This window comes from Carassius carassius, chromosome 2 (assembly GCF_963082965.1).
Source record: "Carassius carassius chromosome 2, fCarCar2.1, whole genome shotgun sequence".
In the NCBI taxonomy this organism is placed as follows: Eukaryota; Metazoa; Chordata; class Actinopteri; order Cypriniformes; family Cyprinidae; genus Carassius; species Carassius carassius.
Window position 1 is genome coordinate 37,041,999 of NC_081756.1, and position 16,372 is coordinate 37,058,370.

Below are 16,372 nucleotides of genomic sequence, written 5' to 3' on the forward strand. Positions count from 1 at the left end.
TACCTTTCCATCCAACTGGTAAAGAAGACAATAATATTTCACTTCCACAGATCCAAAAGAAATCTGCTATTATTAATGATTGGTCTTCATAAATTTCTATTGGAGGTAAGGCTATAGTTTGATTTTCACATTTTTCAGGTGCTATCTTACTTCCTTTAGTTGTTCCGAATGCTAAAAGTTCTGGAGCTCTAGAAGGAACTCCTGATTTCCAAGAATTTTTCTTATCTATATACCAAATAATAGCACATCTTCCTTTGAATTTGCCCACATCTTGGGTTCCTTTTGGTTTATGGAAACACTCATATTCTTGTTTATAATCTATGCTATACCATTTTGGAATCTCTACTTTTTGTTTTTCAATTTTTATATTTTGACCGATATCTGAATACTGACACCAAGATCCCCAGAGTGGTGTGAAGAAATAATCGGTTAATTTGGGATTTCCTAAGAATCCTAGGCATTCCGCAATACAATATGGCCTGGTAAAATCTGTTAAATGACAAAAGTTTCTCCCAAATTGGGCACATTTTCGGTAGTCATATGGATTTGGTATGGCTATTAATTTGTTTAACGGAGATTTGGAGCACAGCAAGCAATTTTCTTTTCCTGTTTCTTTAGCTGTAAAGGCTGCCCATTTATACCATTCATTATTTTGGGCTGTATCCCATAATGCATCAATTTGACTAATGTCTTCATCACCTTGAACATCATAATCAATGTCTCTACGATTTTTGATTATCATTGGTTCTCTTGAGTTGATAACATTGTCACTTTTGTTCAAAGGTTGAAAAGTCAATTGAAGGGAAGTCAGGTTGCTTTCTATTGGTTGAGTTTGAGTCTGCATTATGAGATGCATTAGGCATAGGATGGTCTTCAAACATGTTGTCAGACTCATTCTCTGCCCTCTCCAGTTTGTCTGACAGGAGGAAAGAAGCTCCTTGTGTATCTTTTGGGGAGCTCTCGTCAGTTTGCACTTCATCATGTGTCTCTTATTTTTCCTCATTGCTCTCTCCTGCATTGTCTGGTTGTCTGTTTTCCTTTCTTTCTGCCTTTCCTGTGGGAACTCTAGTACAGTGGTTTAGATGATACCAGGTTGTGCTTCCCTCCACTTGGACTGCTGTTGGAGTAGCTCTCACCACTGTGTAGGGTCCTTCTCTCCTGGGCTCATTCCATTTTCTCCGGAATACCCTCAGATAAACTTGGTCCCCTGGAACAACTGGACAGGCAGTCTCCGATTCCTCTCTGGGCTCTTTTCTTTTTTCCTGTAAATAGATAGCTTTATGTATGGCAGTTAATTTCTTCATATAAGAACGAAGTTCCATTTGTAATTGTTCTAAAGGCGGTCCTTTATAGGGACCTCTACAATATGGCACAGGCATGGATCGACCCGTAAGCATTTCATGCGGTGTTAAATGCGTGTTCCTGTTAGTTTGCATGCGATAGCTCATTAGTGCGAGCGGTAATGCATCAATCCAATTAAGTTTAGTACTTTCACATATTTTGTTTATTTTGGCCTTGATAACTCCATTAACCCTCTCCACTGACCCTTGTGATTGAGGTCTATAAACACATCCTAGTCTCTGTTTTATTCTTAATTGTTGCAATACTTGAATGCCGACCCATTATCTGAACTTATTTCTGATGGAATTCCAAATCTAGGAATTACCTCTCTTGTTAGAAATTTAATTACCGTTCCTGCAAAGATGGCGCCGCACATGGCTGCTTCAGTGCTTGGCTCTCCAGTGTTTGTACTGTTTTTGTTCGTTTTTCCTGTTTTTTGTTTAACAAACACGATCAGTTTCACCAGGGATGAACTGCTGAACATTCGGCAGAACACACCACATGATATTTTTCCGGATTTCTATTATACAGACGTTTTACTGAACATTGTTATCGGAGGAGCAGCGGCGCTGATCAAGCGCTTCAGGACGCGCAGACGGGGAAAGCGAGCGGGAGCGCTCGTCAGACTCAGGAAGCGTGGATTTCGAACGCCGTTGCCTAGCATCCATCTCGCAAATCTCCGCTCTCTACCCAACAAAACGGACGAACTCCTTCTGCTCTCTCGGACAAATAAGGATTTCTCTCACTCTGCTGCTCTGTGTTTCACGGAAACCTGGCTGAATGACGCCATACCGGACAGCGCACTCCATCTGCCGGGCTTTCAGCTGTTCAGAGCGGACCGCGAAGCAGAATTAACGGGGAAATCGCGCGGCGGCGGGACATGCTTTTACATCAATGAACGGTGGTGTACAGATGTAACTGTATTAAAGAAGATGTGCTGTCCTGATCTAGAAACGCAGTTTATCAACTGCAAGCCGTTCTATTCGCCGCGGGAGTTTCACTCGTTCATTCTGGTTAGTGTTTACATCCCTCCTCAAGCACAAGTAAGTCTGGCTTTACAGAAACTCGCTGATCAGATCACAGAAACAGAACAACAACACCCGGACTCTGTTTTAATCATTCTTGGGGACTTTAATAAAGCCAATCTCTCCCGTGAACTGGCAAAATACAGACAGCATGTTACCTGTCCCACCAGAGACAGTAATATACTGGATCACTGTTACACCACAATAAAGGATGCATATCACTCTGTTCCACGAGCAGCTTTGGGACGTTCTGATCACTGTCTGGTTCATCTTATACCGACCTACAAGCAGAAACTTAAATCTGCTAAACCTGTAGTAAAGACTGTGAAGAGATGGACCAGCGAAACAGAGCAGGATTTACAATCTTGTTTTGACATCACAGACTGGAGCGTTTTTGAAGCTGCTACCACCAATCTGGACGAACTCACAGAGACCGTAACATCCTATATTAGTTTCTGTGAGGATATATGCATTCCTACCAGGACTTATTTAACATTCAACAATGATAAGCCATGGTTTACAGTAAAACTCAGACACCTTCGTCAGGCCAAAGAGGATGCCTACAGAAATGGGGACAGGGTCTTGTACAATCAGGCCAGGAACACACTGAACAAAGAGATTAGAGCGGCTAAAAAGACCTACGCTAAAAAGTTGGAAGACCAGTTTACTTCCAACGACTCTACTTCAGTTTGGAGAGGACTGAGAGCCATCACAAACTACAAGACACCATCCCCTTGCACTGAGGCTAATCAACGACTTGCTAACGACCTGAATGAGTTTTATTGTAGATTTGAAACCCCCAACACCCACTCTGACCATCTCCCTACACAACCATTAACACCTCCTGCAATCCCCCTCTCCATACCTCCTGCTCTTCAAATCTGTGAAGATGATGTGCGCCAGGTCTTCAAGAAAAACAAAAGAAGAAAAGCACCAGGCCCAGATGGCGTTACACCAGCCTGTCTGAAAACCTGTGCTGACCAGCTGGCCCCCATCTTTTCACAGATCTTCAACAGATCTCTGGAGTTGTGTGAAGTGCCTTCCTGCTTCAAACGCTCAACCATAATCCCCATTCCAAAGAAACCCAAGATAACAGGACTTAACGACTACAGACCTGTGGCTCTAACGTCTGTCGTCATGAAGTCGTTTGAAAAACTGGTTCTGGCTTATCTGAAGGACATCACTGGACCCTTACTGGACCCCCTGCAGTTTGCGTACCGACCAAACAGGTCCGTGGATGATGCAATCAACATGGCATTGCACTTCATCCTGCAACATCTGGACAAAACAGGGACTTATGTGAGGATCCTGTTTGTGGACTTTAGTTCGGCTTTCAACACCATCATCCCAACAACCCTCCAGACCAAACTGACCCAGCTCTCTGTTCCTAGCTCTATCTGTCAGTGGATCACCAGCTTTCTGACAGATAGGCAACAGTTAGTGAGACTGGGGAAATTCATGTCAAACAGCTGCTCCACCAACACTGGTGCCCCTCAGGGATGTGTTCTCTCCCCTCTGCTCTTCTCCCTGTACACCAACGACTGCACCTCTAAAGACCCCTCTGTCAAGCTCCTGAAGTTTGCAGACGACACTACAGTCATCGGCCTCATCCAGGACGGTGACGAGTCTGCTTACAGACAGGAGGTTGAGCAGCTGGCTGTCTGGTGCAGTCTTAACAACCTGGAGCTGAACACGCTCAAAACAGTGGAGATGACTGTGGACTTTAGGAGAAACCCCCCTGCACTTTCCCCACTCACCATCATGAACAGCACTGTGACTGCAGTGGAGTCATTCAGATTCCTGGGAACCACCATCTCTCAGGACCTGAAGTGGGACAATCACATTGGCTCCATTGTGAAAAAAGCCCAACAAAGGTTGTACTTCCTTCGCCAGCTGAGGAAGTTTAACCTGCCACAGGAGCTGCTGAAACAGTTCTACTCAGCCGTCATTGAGTCAGTCCTGTGTACTTCAATTACTGTCTGGTTTGGTTCAGCAACAAAATCAGATATCAGAAGACTACAGAGAACTGTTCGGACTGCTGAAAGGATTATTGGTGCTCCCCTGCCCACCCTCCAAGAACTGTACACATCCAGAGTGAGGAAAAGGACTCAGAAAATCACTCTGGATCCCTCACATCCAAGTCACCCCATCTTTGAACTTTTGCCATCTGGCCGGCGCCTCAGAGCCGCAAATACAAGAACAGCAAGGCACAAGAATAGTTTCTTCCCCCAGGCAATCTACCTCATGAACAGTTAAATGTTTCCCACTTAAACTTATGTAAAAATGTGCAATATCCTTATATTTATTTGTTACCCCTCCATCCTAGAACATTCCTGCATCTCACTCAATCCTATTCCATTATCATTTATAGCACAATTGTTTATACACTTATTTATTTGCCAATTTGTAAATCTCCTGTAAATTTTTTTTTTTTTTTTTTTTTTTTTTTGTCTGTGTGTTGTTGTCTCTGTTTACTGGAAGCTTATGTCACTAAAACAAATTCCTTGTATGCGCAAGCATACTTGGCAATAAAGCTCTTTCTGATTCTGATTCTGATTCTGATTCTGCTCCTAGATGTGCGGATGGTACCGCCTCCACCCATCTGCTAAACCGGTCTATGATAACAAGCATGTATCTTTTGCCTTGTACACGCTTTATCATATCCACATAATCGCATACAAGATGTTTAAAGGGGCCTTCAGGTGTTGGAATATGACCTATTGGTGTCACTATGCCTTTTCTTACATTGTATTTAGCACATACTTCACATGTGGACAAAAATTCATCCACCATTGCATATAAATAAGGAGACCAATATCCTTGCTGTTTAATTTTTCTTACTACTTCTCCCCTTGCACAATGGTCAAAACCATGTGCATCTGTAATAAGAATATTCAACAGTGAAGTAGGTGCAACAATGTGTCCTTCATGTGTACGCCAGATGTCCTGTGAGTCTTTTTTAGCTCCCCTTTGATGCCACATTGATTGTTCATAGGGGCCTGCTTGTTGTTGAATTCGAATAATGTCATCCAATTGAGGATGAGGTTCGATAAGTACAACAGGTGCTAATACTGCTACCTGACACCCTGAAGCTTTTTTAGCTTCTAAATCTGCTGCATTGTTTCCTTTAATGACATAGTCATTTCCCTTCTTGTGTGCTTGACATTTGATTATTGCTAGTCGTTTTGGTAGCATCATAGCAGAAATCAATTGCCCTATTTGTTCACTATGTTGGATGGGAGTCCCATCACTCTTTTTGAAACCTCTTTGTTTCCACACTGCTCCGAATAGATGACATACACCATGAGCATACGCTGAATCTGTAAAAATGTTAGCAGTTTGTCCTTTTGCTAACTGACATGCAGTTGTGAGAGCTTTTAAATCTGCTAATTGAGCAGAGCATGGCTGTACACAATGTTGTGATATTACAGATTCATATTCTTTTTTGTTTTTCTTCACTACTGAATATCCTGTATGATTTCCTTTGTGATCCCTAAAGCTAGAACCATCTACGAAGTAAGTAACTTCTGCTTCAGAAATAGGTGTTGATTCAAGATCTGGTCGTAATCTAGTAAATGCCAAGGACTCATTCACACACTCATGAGGTTCTCCTTCAAAAGCCAAAGGAATTAATTCAGCTGGATTAACTGTCTGGCATCTTTTAATGGTAACATCTGGATATGTGAGTAATGAGGAATAGGCTAGAATTCGAGCTTGTGTCAGAACAAATTTCCCTTGTTCTATTAATTCCACAACTTTGTGATGGGTATATATAGTCACTGGGTACCCCATAGTTATTGTGGATGCTTTTTCATAAGCTTAATACACTGCAGCTAAACCCTGTTGGTAACATGGTGGGTATCCCTGGGCTACATTGTCTAACTTTGTGCTGTAGTATGCTATAGGCTGTTTTTTCCTTCCACTACAGGTCTCTTGCATCAATACAGCTGATGCATAACCATCAACTCTGTTTGCCACATATAGATGAAACATTTTATCATATTCTGCCAGTCCCAGGGCAGGGGCCTGTTGTAATTCTTTTTTTATTGCTTCAAATGCTAGTAAGTCATCTGTGTTCCATTTTAATGGATTGCTTAAATGTTGTAATCCTGCTTGTTTCATCATTTCTCTCAAAGGCCCTGTTTTTACTGCATAGTCTTCTATCCAGTCGGCACTAAAGCCAGTCATTCCTAGAAAAGTCATCATTTGTCCTACTGTCTGAGGTAACGGTGTTTTACTTATACCTTCTAACTGAGCTGGAGCTATAGCTCGTGTGCCAAATGCAATTAATCTTCCCAAGTATTCCACTTGAGGCTGGCAATACTGCAATTTGTTTTTAGACACCTTGTGTCCTCCTTGTGCTAATTTTGTCAACACCTTAATTGAATCTTTGTGACATTGTTCTAGTGAGGTAGAACAGATAATTAAATCATCCATGTATTGTAATAGTGTACCGTCTATTACGAGGTCTTCTAAATCAGCCTTAAGAATCTTGTTGAATATATGTGGTGAATGTTTATATCCCTGAGGAATTCTAGAATATGTATATTGTTTATTTGCAAATGTAAATGCAAATAGATATCTACTCTCTTCTGCAAGCGGTACACTGAAGTAGGCAGAACAAAGATCTATTACAGTAAAGTATTTGGCATCAGGAGGGACATTTGTCAGTAAAGTGTGCGGGTTTGGTACTTCAGCTGGCATATCTTCCGTTATTTCATTTATTGTTCGTAAATCGTGAACAAGTCGCCATCTGTTTTTGTCTGATTTGATTACAGGCATAATTGGAGTGTTACAGTAACTAGTAGTTTCTATCAATACTCCTGCCTTCACTAAGCCTTCAATTGTGTCCTTTATTCCTGCTTCAGCATCTGCCCGTAAAGGATATTGTGCTTTTCTAGGTAGACGTGCATTTGGTTTAAGTTGAACTCTTACTGGATTTGCTGATTTTATTAATCCAATATCTGTGTCATGTCGAGACCATAGTTCAGTTGGTACCTGACACTCCATTTCCTTAAATAATTCAGTCTCAGTTGTGTTTATTAAATCAGATGCTGTAGTCATCTGTGTCACTTTCTTTTGGCTGATAACTACTTCCTGTGGAATTCCCAGTAAACTGGTTGCACACAAAATTTTGATGTAATTTTTGTCAGCTGAATGTAAAATGAATGGGTTTTCTGTTGATTCCCATTTGCTTTGTTCTGCCCTTTTCATCATTGGTCCTAAATCTTTTGCTTCCCAACTTTTTCCTACATATACTGCAATATGTGGGACAGAGTTATTTACATTGAACCATTTTTTGACAAATTCACCTTCTGGTATGTTTAAAGCTGCTCCCTGTTTACCTATGATAATGTACTGGGAGACTATTTCAATCCGCTGTCCTTTTGTTTCTTTTTGCCATTTCTGTTCTATATTTTCATCCCTTTCTTGATCATACATCATTGTGCAATGAAATTCAGACTTTGATAGCTGTGCTTCAGGTATCTGTGCTTCAATAAACTTTCCCCATTTATTGACTGTCTGTCTCACATCTTGTTCTATCTGTCCTATCCAATAAACATTTGCTTTTGGCTCTGCAACCATCATTTGTGTTTCTGTTCCTATTGCATCAATATATATTCCTTCTGGAGAACACCAAATTTGTAGTCCTAATTTACATAATGCATCTCTTCCTAACAAATGAATAGGAGTTTGATTTGATACCAGAATGGGCATTGTTATACTTTGATCTTTTGTTTGTAGACACACTGGAGCTGTTGCATCTGCTGTTGAATCAATTGCATTTTTCCCGAGAATCCTATCGTCTTTGCATATTTTCCAGACAAGGGGAGATGTGAAGCATATTTCAAATTAATGCAAGTTAGATTTGCACCTGTATCAATCATCATCGGAGTATCTTTTCCCTCAATTTTAATCTGCATAATAGGCTCTTGATCAGTTTTTGTTGATAAAATTGGAAGCTGACTCACCCCTTTAGGATTCTCTGGGCACCCCTAATAGCCTGGATTGGGACCTCCCCAAGGGTTTACTGGACCCTGCACTGGACCCTGATTAGGCTGTTGCCAGCTCACCTCCCTTCCACCTTGAGGTTGCTGTGGCCATTGACGAGTTGGACAGTCAGCTTTATTGTTCCCGGGCTGTCCACAGCCCCAGCACAGACTTGGAGGCCTCTGCCTCTGCCTCTTTGACCTTGCTGGATTTTTTCTCCATCCCATCTGTCCTGGCTGTTGAGTATAAACATTTATTATGGGCACAGAGTTCAAGTGTTCATTTGGAGGGACTGCTGTAAGTGGGCTTGACTGAAGAGTTGGTTGTGGAGCAATTACTGGAGGCATTATAGTCATTTGTTCGGCTGCTGCATTGGTTACTGAAGCTTGAATATTTTTCTTATTTTTCTTTGTGAATTCTTCAAGCTGTAATTGAGTTAGTTTACATTGTAACTCTTTCTCTTGACTTTTGAGTTTTTGTTAATTTTTTCTGTGTTGTTCCACTGCATGAGACACATGGTCACAAAACTCTTTGTGTGTTTTAGAAGTTAAACCGACCACTTCCTCCAGCTTGCTTTTTACCGCTGGCGGCATAGCATCAATCACAGCTTGTCTAAACAATGTTGCCATTAACGGGTCTCCCTCGGGATCCCCCTCAGTTTCTTGTTTCCACCTTTTCAACTGTTTCTGTACATATGTGGTTGGATTCTCTGAGTCCCCGATTCCTTCTCCCTTCAGTGATTTAGGATTCAGTCTGATCGGATACTCCGCACGCAATGCCTGCCATACTGCTGGGCGGAATGCATAAAAAACAATCCCATCCATATTATGAGAGTTCACTGCTCTGTTTAGAGTCGTTGTAAGGAGAATTTCATCCATCTTTGTCCCTCCAATAATTTTAGCCAGTAGAGCTTTAACATCGCCTACGGACAATAGCTTTCCCATTGTTTCCTCCTCAAACATTCGAATAAATTTCCCCGCCCCCTCATGAATATCAGGAAGGCGAGTGACAAGCCCCTCAAGGTCCTGTGAAGCCCAGGGGATATACTGTCCCTGCTCACCCTTGATTAAAATTGGGAGCTGTGCGGCCAGTGGTCTAAGTGTCCCTTTTTCTCTGCCCTGTTCCCATTTACCGTTATCAAATAACTCCTCTGCCTGATTCTCATCCTCACTACCATAGAACAACTTACTCTTACCTCTCTCCAACTTATTTACCTCTTGTATCTTTTTCCCTGATTCTCTAATTTTCTCTTCCATTTCTTCTTCCATAGCTTGTACTTGTGCTACAATATCGCTATCTTTCCTCCTCTTTTTTTCTAATCCTTCCTCAAACCAAGTTTTATCTACCTGATTAGCTTTCATTTTTTCTAAAGCTGTACGTGCTTGCCTGTAACAATCAAGATGCAAACTTTCTGCAATTTCCTTTCTGGGTTGCCTCTGTGTTTTTACAGCTTGTTCCTCTCTATCATCCATCTCTATCTGCCCTTCTAACTCTAGTTCTCCTGTTACTTCCACTGTTCCCTTGAGTATTGGGAATTCTCCTTGTACTGGCAAATAGGGGGAGGGTCTGAAAATAACTTTTCTTTTCTCATGTTATCTTTCTCTGCCCCCTTCAGGATTTTCCTAGCCTGTTTAAGACTCTTCAACATATCCTCACCTTCTTTTTCCCTCTTTGTTTCTCTTTTTTCTCTTTTCATATTGATGCTTTTAGTTTTATAGTTTTTTATCAGAGTTCCCATTTCCTCACACAATGCTACATCATATGTCCCTTCCTTTGGCCATTTTGTCATCATATTTTTTGTTCTCTTCTGCCATTTTTTTGAGATTTTGTTTATTTGCTCTTTACACAGTGGATATTTTAATCCAATTAATTCCACGGGTGTGGCTGCCATATCTTTATTTATATTATTACCACCCAAAATCAACTGTTTAGTTCTATATAGTAACTTGGTTACAATCTCTTCTTTCCCTTTCACTTAATTTAACTATTTTTTCTTTACCAATTTCACCCTACTTTTTAATCTTTACTATGTATCATACCTCTTTGAATTTAGTTTTTTATTTTGTCTCATGCATTTACACTTTTTTATTTATATTATTATTTGACTGTCTATTTTATTTCCTCTATTTTATTATCACTTTTTAGATAACAATTTCTAACAATAATTCTTTATTTTTTACTTCTCTTTCCTTTTTTGTCCACCCATGTAATACAACTTTAATGTAGACACTTCATCCCTTGCTCCCACTCCCACTGCACTGGGCTCAGAGAATTTTCTCCCCTTTCACACAAACATCCAAAATGCAAAAACCTATTATAGATCTTGATTCAAACTTTATTGATACTTTTTTCCTAAACTCATTCACACTTTCTACACTCTTTATTGAGCCAGAGTGCTTATTCGTGCATACTTTTTCCCTTTATCTAAGGGATAATCAGTCATTAATTGTCCTTTTATTATCAAGGCTCATCATACATTCATCCCTCTCAAGTGGATACTAGTTGAGTCCAATTCTGCCAGGTCCCACTAAAGGGACGGTCCAGGAACGGTGCTCAACTTTTACCCACCCAATACGGAATTTATTTTTGTTCATACATTCATCATCGTTCACACATTCATTCGTCCGGACACAGTTACATCCACACAACAAAACACCGCTCTTCCTAGAGCGTCCTTAAGGCCCCACCCGTTCTGAACTTTATACTTTCTCAAAGCGGTATCCGTGGGGCTTTTCCTCGCGATTCCTTAACTAATCTGCTTCTCCGTTTATTACTGTCCTTCCTAGGCCCAGTTCTCCAATAAACACAGACCATTGCATACAATGTCTTTCTGCCTACACCATCTTTGTTTTAAATTAAGGTTACCTTCCAAGGCTTTCCTATTAATAAACCAAATATGTGCATGCAGTTATTTCTTCTGGAGTAAAACCCCTTTTTTTTAATTTAGATATCCTATTATGTTTCTAAATTTGGAAGAGCAGATTTTAAGTGTCCTTACCACTCAGAACTGACCTCGACCAACACAAACGAATTTTATAAGCAAAAATGCTTACCTTATTTTATGGTTGCCACCCGGTTGTGTTGATCATCGGTCAGCTCAAAAGCGGTTGTCCACTCTGCTGCTCTTTTCCAGTCCCATCTGGGGTGCCAAATTTGTGGGGTCGTCTACCAGTTTTCAGAAGAATCACACTCAGTCAGGGGTTTTCTCTCAGAAGAAAGGACTTTATTTTATGGAAAACAAAGCCGAGAGTCCTTGCAAGGAATCTCCCGAATGTTATTTGGCATCTCCTTATATACACTATATGGGGCGGTTCCACATAGTCAAACTTTTCCTTACGTATACATTTTAGTTACTCCCTAGAGAGTTGAGACCTATTCATAAAGAAAAACCCATTGTATGTATTTTCCAGATGTTTCCTGTCAGGATGTTTTTCCTGCAGACAGGCACATTCTACCCAAGCTATATGTTTATAATGGAATCAGACATATATACATATATGTGACTAGGTTTAACGTGATTATACTTGACTGATACAAATCTCATTAATAAAAATCTTCCACAAAAAAAAGAGAAATAAAAAAGAAGGAAGAAAAAAGAGAAAGAGCAAGAGAAAGAAAGTGTTTGTATTTGAATGTGTAATTTTTCAGTTTTCTCAGATCAGTTATCCAACATTACCAAATATGCAGCTTCTCGCATGAATTGCTTGGTTGGCTGCCGCCACAACGCAGACACATTGATGACCCACCGCACTTCATTACCTTCCGGCACAGAGGAAGAGTGATCCTTCACCTCCTAAAAAACACCACACAAAGGTTCGAGTTAAATCTCCATGTTAATGTTTTCCCATAAGCCTCCAGGGGCTCCAGGAAGAAATAAGAAGAAGTAGGTTTGGGTCCAGCCAAGTCTGACGACAGATTGGCCCAGAACCTCCACCTCAACCCCCACTCTTCACCTAAACTGGATGTGATCTTGTTTGAGTGAAGGAAACGTGCATCCTGAGATATCTGGAGCAAAGCCACAGCACTGCTCTACATTATAGGCTACTGGTTGTTCATGTTCGTTCTGGACCTGGAGGGAAACTTAAGTTGCACAAATAAAATAAACATCAAATGCTAAATAAATAAAGGAATAATCAAGACAAACAGACTTTATTTATTTTTTTCACAAATGTTCAAATAATTATATAATCAAATAATAATTGAAAAAGTCTTAGGTCACTGGTATTTTCACCAATAAAAATAGTTTTAAGTCAGTTATTTCTATCTTTTGCTGTAGTGTGTCAGTACGGAATATCAGTTTACATTCCTAAACAATTATTTTGCCATTAATTAGAATAAATAAGGCTTTTTGTATGCACAAGGAGTCTGAAAGCAGCCAGTGCTCCACACCGAGATCTGATCTCACCATCATCCAGTCTTGTATGGAATTACATAAAGAAACAGAAAAACTGAGACAGACTAAATCCAGAATAACTGTGGCAATGTCTCACTTCAAGAAACCTATCTGAAAAACTATGTGCAAGTGCACCTAAGCTGTTTTAAACACAAAGCTTGGTCACACCAAATGTTGGTTTGATTTAGTTAATAGAATATATTTATGACATTAATTTTGAATGCATCCTCACCATTTATACACAAGTGCTTAAAACATTTCACATTATTGTAGCTTTGCAGGTAGGTTTCTTGAAGTGAATGAGTTATAGCAGATTCCTAGTTCCCAGCATGCTTTGTTTCTAACTATTAAAGGAGAGTAAATTAAATGTTATTTTGTGTGTTTTTGCTCAATATTATTATAGGGGGGATTCAGCTAGTGTTTAATGTTCGATTATATTGGAATTTAAAAGGGTTTCTGGTATGCCTGAGGTTTTGGAGTTACCATTGTGCCTGTGCCATGTGGTTAGGGTGGTGATTGGCCGAACGCAATTAAGACTATAAGTTGTTTTATTTAAAATGTAATGGGTGTGCACTCTTCAACACAGTGGTAGTCTCTTTGGTGGTGTGCTTGACTCGTGCTATTGTTAACTAGCTTATATGAAATATATATACAAGGTAAATATAAAATATATATGTGTGTCTGTATTTAACTGCATGAGCAAATGTGTTTAATTTTCTTTTTCTATTTTGTGTTTACGTTCACCTTTAAAACATGTTCTCTGAAGAACCTCAAGGCATGAGCAAACACCTCAATAGCCTGAACTCTTCTTCCACTAACAGCCTCCAGCTCGGTCTCCATAGCGAGATCCTATTGCAAATAAAATAGTCTGCTGCAGAAATGCTTACAGAGATGTGACATAAATAATACCCTTATGCTCTGCTGCAGACTGACAGTAGATATATACCGGTAAGTGTTGTGATGCAACCATGCTTTATTCCCCCCAAGCTGAGCAATTACTCTACCTGAACAAAAATATACATCAAAATACAATAGATGCTCTGCTTACACTAGTGCTGTGGATTTTCATTTTGAATTTGTCCAAGTAGAGCCAATGCCTGGCTTCCTCAGGGTCAAGGTCATGATAGCTTCCTGAATGAATCAGTGTTTTGAATGAATTGGTTGAGTGAGCAATTCAATGATTCACTCATACTGACAGGTTTTTTTTCAGAATAAACCACATGAAAAAAATAAGCACAACTGGTAGCAAGGTAACCAAAGTTACAGAAGAAAGGGTATCTGCACACTGTGAAAGTATCGGTTAACTGCCCCAATGGGTCATGGAGTTATAATGGGAGCTGCGTTCCCCCTGTCTCGAGCTACAAAGCCAAAACTGTGGAACCGGAGGTCAGGGGTCAGCAGCAGATAGGTTGGACTCTTCTGACGGGCTTCACCAGGGTCACCAAGAAAAAAAGAAAAAAAAAAACCTTGGAGAAATGTAGGGTAAGACATGGATGGGGGAGTTTTAATAACTTCAGGTTAGAGAATGTTTTTGTGCTGATGTCATACCTCATGTGAATGGTCTCAGGATCTTCTGTGAAACTGAATGCATAGCCACTGGAGGTGGTGCCAAAATTTATTTTACCAATTTATCAACAACCACAGAAAATGTACAAGCCACATACCGTCTAACCTCTGTACGCTACAGAGGTAAAACAAGGTAGACAGAAAGAAAATAAATCTATTGCCTTAATCTCTTTTTCAAAGAGGTGGCTTTACAAAAATTTCCCCTGGTATGGAGAGTAGCTGACGACACCTTCTCCCTCTCTTCTCTTGTCTCTAGATAATTTCCCTGACTTGAATGTTATACTGACTACCTCAGAGGGGAGTGTTTCATATATTATTTTCAGGTTATGGTCATATCACTATTTTTTTAGTCATGTAAAGCTGATTTGTACTTGTCACGATCATTAGCTGGAGTGCCCATGAACTTTAGTAGAGGGCACTCAACTCAGTACCATTCCACCCATCAACCACCGGATGTCACCATATCATCACTTGGACACTAGCACCTCTCATACTGTTGCACCACACCCAAACTACATCTCCCATGAGTCTCTGCATCACAATCACCTTGACACACCTGCACCTCATTCAGCAGCCAATTTCCTTGCCACACCTGCACCTCATTTACACACACATATAAGCAGCACTCACACACAGCCACATTGCGAAGTCTTGTTTAGCCAGTCTGACATTTCCGAGCATTTTTCCTTGTGTTTGTTCCTTCTGTACTTGATCTTTGGAATGTTTATACCGACTCTGATTCTCTGCTGCCTGCCCCGACATCTGCTTGTTTCTGTTATCGATTCTGGTTATCCCTAACATACCTGATGCCATTACTGATCATTGCCTGTCTGACCATTCTCATAATTAAAGTTCTGCATATGGATCCGAACGTCTCTGTCTCATCATTACAGAAGACTTCACCAAACCAGGATCCAGCAGCCTTAAGGAGTAAATCCAGGTCAGTCATGAACAGTGTTGGGAACGTTACTTTAAAAAAGTAATTAGTTATAGTTACTCACTACTTGTTCCAAAAAGTAACTGAGTTAGTAACTGAATTACTCTATAATAAAAGTAACTCGTTACCAGGGAAAGTAACTATTTGCGTTACTGTAAAAAAAAAAAAAAAAAAAAGTTGCTATGTCAAAGAATTATTATTTTTTTTTAGCAGTTTTCACAAGTCAGTTGAAATAAGTAGAACAGACCGGTGTTCGTACATAACTTTCGAGATTTATTGCACGTCAACAGACAGCAAGAGTTTTATCCTGCACTCTTTGTAAGAAAAGTGTTTTTGGCCACTAGCTTTGTAGATGCGTGTATCACACATTACATGCACGTTCTTGCCTTTGACTACAATGAATTTGAAGTAGTGCTTATATCTCCACCTTGAAAATGCCAACTTTTCATCGGATTGCTCCTGACTCGCCATTTCTCCTGCTGCTGCGAATCTCTAGCTGTTGCGTGTGTGTTTGGCGCCGCTGGCGCGTGTGTGTAAAAACACTGGCTCTGATTGGCTACCATGAAACACATGACTCTGCCTTAGCCAATCATAATCGCTTATCTGGTTATTAACCCACCTGCTCACTCGCTGTGTGAGCCAGGGGTGCGTTCGGATTGCATATTAAATCAATGCATAGTAACGCACCGCATTTAACGTTCAGTAACGTTAACGGCGTTGTAACGACGAGAAAAGTAATTAGTTAGATTACCCCGTTACTGAAAAAATAACGTCGTTACCTAACGCCGTTCTTTTAAACGCCGTTATTCCAAACACTGGTCATGAATCCAGTAAGCAAACTTATGTGTTTACGTCAGGGAATTAGGCCCATCGAGGACTATGTGAAGAATTTTATTGAGTTGCCCCATTTATCTATCATGGACGAGATATGCCTGATGATATTTTTTTCGTGGTGGCCTATCTGAGCCGCTCGGCTCACTCATGCCTTTGCATGATCCTCACTGGACTGCAATATTATATTGATCTGGCACTCCAACTGAGTAGCTCTGCATATACTGTGGGTGTTGTGGAGGAGGAACACCGCACTTTTGCAGTATCCACCACTCCTGAGCCTTGTTC

General features: G+C 40.4%; 1 pseudogene; it reads right to left on the reverse strand.

The window, feature by feature from the left end:
• The window catches only part of LOC132109476 (heat shock 70 kDa protein 12B-like), a 45,859-nt pseudogene that overhangs the window by 25,827 nt on the left and 3,660 nt on the right, over positions 1-16,372 (reverse strand).